Source organism: Limulus polyphemus, unplaced genomic scaffold, assembly GCF_000517525.1.
Source record: "Limulus polyphemus unplaced genomic scaffold, Limulus_polyphemus-2.1.2 Scaffold1347, whole genome shotgun sequence".
NCBI lineage: Eukaryota > Metazoa > Arthropoda > Merostomata > Xiphosura > Limulidae > Limulus > Limulus polyphemus.
Genome location: NW_013666957.1, coordinates 66617 through 71932, shown reverse-complemented (window position 1 = coordinate 71932; position 5316 = coordinate 66617). Strand labels below are relative to the sequence as shown.

General features: G+C 33.0%; 1 protein-coding gene across 1 annotated transcript in view; it reads right to left on the bottom strand.

The window, feature by feature from the left end:
* The window catches only part of LOC111086708, a 38225-nt gene extending 34063 nt beyond the window's left edge, over nucleotides 1-4162 (bottom strand). Inside the window, exon 1 of the mRNA XM_022390647.1 lies at nucleotides 4084-4162. The gene's annotated coding sequence lies outside the window, so the exon portion shown is untranslated. The remainder of the gene's footprint in view (nucleotides 1-4083) is intronic.
* Nucleotides 4163-5316: the final 1154 nt, after the last annotated feature.

Below are 5316 nucleotides of genomic sequence, written 5' to 3'. Positions count from 1 at the left end.
CATTTCTAAATATAAATTAAATTAAAATAAACATCGATATTAAAATAAATGTATAATAATAAATCCATCACATTACTTTCCTAGCAGAGCTACACCCTTAGGTATTGTTTGAGTGGTGAATCCAAATTTTATGTTATTAAATCCCAGGGCATAGTTTTGACCTTCAAACTGCTCTCAAACAAAATGATCACCAAAAATGAGCATCATTATTTCAAGATGACAATGCTACGTAATTTGCTTAAACCTTAATTATACAATCTCTCTAGAACTTCTTTATTTCTTTAAGCTGAATGAACTTCAGTGCTACAAAATAATGATGTAAACCACTATTATGTTTACTTATTTATAAGTTAATGATCAGACATATTTATAAGTAATATTTTTCTTAGTATCTTCTCTTTTTTACATGTATTTTACTCGGCTAAAGTATTTCCATGAAGAATAAAGTATTCATGCAAAGAAATGAAGATCATTTATTAATACTATATGAGCCAGGCAGTAGCACTGCCTATGTAAGGATGGCTCAGGTTGTTAATCGAAATGGTATTTTAAATATCTCCTCAATAGGTCATCAGAACTTTACAATACTATACAATGTCTCCTTTTATAACAATAACTATGTAACGACTGAGTCACAACTTCTGTGAATGTCAGTAAATATCCTGGCAAAAAGTTTGAGTTCTTTGCTCTTCTTTCTTCTGCTTTATTTTATTACATGATAACTCAAAAACCAAACAATAGTGTCAACCAAATTCACTGAAGTGTCAGTTTCAAACAAAGTATCCGCTTTTATAAGTATTATTACTAGTAGTAATTAAAAAAAATCATAATTCTAGTGTAAACGATGTTATCATTATCCCATGTAGTTAACTTTCTTACAGAAATTTTGGTGTTCCTTTAGAAAGCTGAAATACAGGGTGTGAACAAGAATTACCAGCTAATCCATAATAATAAAATGGCGTGTCTGTGGGTATGTATGTGTATGTGACTGCCATAACTCCATGAGGAAAAAATCTAGAAACCTGAAATTTTGCCCATGTACTAAGTGGACGCTGAGGGTGTGCATTTGGGTATTATTACTTATCTACGTGCATGTGCGCATTTTTTTTTGTGAGGTAAGCAAGAGAAAAACCATATAGAAAAGAATATGTAACCGCCAAAATTCCAAGAGCAAAGAACCTAGAAATCTGAAATTTTGCACCCATACTACGTGGACCCTGAAGGTGTGCACCTGGGTGTTATTACTCATTCAGGTGCGTGCCCGCATGCGCATTTTTTGTGAAGCAAGCTAGCGAAAAACCACATAGAAAAGAAGTGGTTCCTTATATAACTGGCAATAATTAACAATTGAGTTTAATTTATCCTATTTTTGTGTGTTAATATTCTACTACACTGTGTACCTGTGCTATTATGTAGTGATGATGAAAATGCCATCCACACTATTCTGCTTGCATTATTTTTGAAGAATTGATATTAGCCATCTTTACATTTACTTCCCTTTTTGAAAAGTGTTTTCTTTAATTGTATACTTAACCTTGGTATAGAGCTTTGACCAGTGGCATAATTACTTTGAGCTACATTAATCCCATAAGTCTTATGAAAAACTATAAGACTAAATTTATGTTGCGCACACTTGTACAGAAAAATGAAACAAACAAATGCTCATACAGTATTATCGAAAGTTAAAAATTAGCCACAAAATATTAACAAAAATGACAAATGTATTTTAGTTTCGAAAATATATCTGGTTATAGCATCATAACTCTTTAACCTACATTAAAAACACATGTAAACATATTTTCTCGTGAAAAGAAAAATCCAACACTTCTCTTCACTATTGTATTGTCACTAAATATTCTTAACTCTTTATGGAAATTAAAACATAACTTGTGTTAAGCCTCTGCATTTGCAAATTGGTATACACAGTAGACGCAACTTCTTACACTTGCAACGTGTATTCATGCCCATTATAGTACACTTACAAGTTATCATTTCCACACAAGCCACTAGGATGGGAGGTAGATATATGAAGATAGGCACTAGTTTCTATCCCGTGGTCCCATTAGGAGCAGCACTAGGTATTGCATGTGTGCTTGCCACCACACTTCTTCTTGAAAATGTGCATGTTTGATGTGATAGGACAAGGCATCACTTGTTGATGGAAGGATCTTCGGTTCATTGAATGTGCCTTGTTAATAGTGCCTTGTTCAGTACTCTTAGTAGTTTGGCCATCTAAGTCACCCTCACCTAGGCATTTGTGCAAATCATGATGCTGCTGAAAACCTACAGCATCACTTCTTGCTATGCTCCGTCAAGTAGGAGGTGGTATCACTACCAGTCAGAGCATGAAATGCGGGTATGATTTCCAGTACTGCTTGTTGAAATAGTAGTTACTCCACAACGATGTGAATTAGAATATACTTCATTTTCTTGGCTGTTCCAGCCTTGAGCCAAAGCTTAGAACATGAGAAATTTGGATTCAGTCCCCCAACATCATGGAAAAAACAGTGCTTGAAAAGATTAACCAAAACAGGAGTTGCAAAATTGAATTTCGTCCTATTTTTTTGGCAGCCATTTTGTTTTTCTGCTTTTTTTATAAGTTATGCAGAAATAGAAAATCACCAAATCCACTAAAAAAGTATCTAGTAACTTTTACACAAAAATGCCTGAGCGTTCTTACAGAGCCACAGGTTAAAGACTAGTCTCATCTTTCAAAAAATGAAGTCTCCAACGCGTTTCCATTAACATAAATCCATCCGAATTTAAGACAACAACAGGTTCAAAACCATATCCCTCACTGGTAAAATTAAGGCTATGGTTATGCTTAATTATATGATATTTAAAATGGATTCCAACAAATTCACATATGCGTTATACTTAAGTGTTAATATGAATATAAAATTATCAGTAGACATTTAAGGACAGTAGAACTTTTTATTGCTTTAACAACAACATTCATGTTAATCATCCTATACTTGATTATACAGAGAGTGTAGAGATTGTTGCATGCGATATATATTTATTGCTCCTCCACAGTGGCTGAGCATTAAGTATGAAGGCTTATAACGCTAAAAACCAGGTTTCGATACCCGTGGTGGGCATAGCACAGATAGCCTATTATGTAACTTTGTGCTTAACTACAAACAAACATACAGAAGATATTTATTTTCACTCGCGGGCGTTTCATAGTTAAAACGGTAACTTCTAAAATTCCGTGTCAGTATCTAATAAAAATATGTTTTAGAGGATATTTATTGGTAACTTTTAGTTGTTGTTGTTGTTTGAAGTTAAGCACAAAGCTACACAATGGGCTATCAGTGCTCTGCCCGCCACGGGGTAACTTTTAATACAAAACAACCAAGTAATTAACTTTTAAAACTCGCTAGCAAAAATTTTCCACCCTAGTTATTAGCTTAATTCGTATATAAGTTATAACTTCGTGCAAATTAAACGTTTGTATTTCATGTCGGTACGTTCTCAATTGAGGTGATAGTTTCAAGACACTATACTTTCTCTCAAGTTTACATGAACTTCAAACATGTTTTATGCAAATATTCATACATTGATAAAACATAATGATATATAAGAACTATCACATTGAACATATAGTTTATTCATTTCCAGAGCAATCTTTTTTGCAACATTTACAAATTCATTTGGATTTATTAATGACATTCATGTAACTAAATAATTCAACTTGGAGCAGTCGAGTTTGAATTATACGTGTATGTTTATACATTTAGTGTCTAGATTTAAGATTAATGTTTCGTACTCAGTGACAGTATGAGTGTGATGTTAAGGATAAAAAAACACAAAAACTATTTTTTATTATCTTTTATTGAAGATTACTCAGGGAGAAGACTTCTTTAACCTTTTCATTGTGTATATAAGTAAATATCTCTTGGTGTTGAATGAACAACGATTATTCACAATTTGTGCCTGTGTTAACGCTGTCACTTTAATGCATACAATACTCTTCAAATGATAAGATATTTAGAAATAAACAAATACAACGGTAAAAGTAAACGTTATATTTAATATATTTTAACATTTAGCACAATAAAATGTTCTGGTATGACTTACCTTTGTTTGTAACTCGGGTGGTGTAGAACTGTGTGAACAGCAAGACAGCAGCAGTTAGAATGGTCGCATTAAGTTCTGCTCTTAGGTTTATACCGTATTGAATTATAGGAGGCGCATGTGCTGTACTTAGAAGCAGAGTTCGATTGAATGATTGTGTAACTCCTCATATCCGTCTTGCGTCAATGCATTCAGATAAAACAAGGATAACGATTTACATTTGCTAAGCTATAATAAAGATAAACTTACGGGTAACTCATTTTAAGTTATCTAGAACAAAGAGTATTTGAATAATTATATATATATATCTTCTATAATTAAAAAGAGTGTGTCTGTTAGTCTTAGTGTCTGTGTGTGGTCACCATAGTTCCAAGAGGAAAGAACCTAGAAACCTTAAATTTTACACACATATTAAGTGGATCCTGAGGGTGTGTACCTGGGTATTATTACTTATCCACGTTCGTGCGCGCGTGCGCATCTTTTTGTGAGGTAAGCAAGCGAAAAATACATAGAAAAGAATATGGTGTTCCTTTAAAAAGCTTAAGTACAAAGTATACAGGAATATCCAGCCAATCTATAATAATAAAAGGGCGTTTCTTTGGGTCTGTGTGTGTGTGTGACCACCATAATTGCGTGAGGAAAGAACCTACAGACCTGAAGTTTTGCATCCATACTAAGTGGACTTCTTAATAAGGCAAACTAGCGAAAAACCAGATAGAGAAGAAGTGGTTCCTTATATAACAATTTCTAATATTTAGAAAAGCCAGTGCATTTTGGTAACAATGCGTTCCAACAATGGCTTTTATATCATGTTTTATAGCAACAATAGTATTTAGGTTATACTTTTATGCTAAAATGGGTTCAGAATACACACACTATCAACCTAATAATCTGAGCGAAGCCGGGTACTTTCGCTAGTATATATATATATATACACACACACACATATATATATAACTAAATATATATATATATATATATATATAACTAAAAAATCGCACATTTTATTTGTTCAGTAATGTCAGTGCAGTCAGTCCTTCAACTTACAACAATCCTTATATGAAAAATATTCTAACTTTATTTTCTCTAAGTAAAAGAAAACTTTTAATTTACGGCAATACTTGCTCCAGTTATAGGTCTGACAGTGACAAAACGGCAGAAACAATGAAAATAATATATGTAACATGTTCACTATGTATCATAGATCAGTCGCTAGAACAGAACGTCATGCAAAAG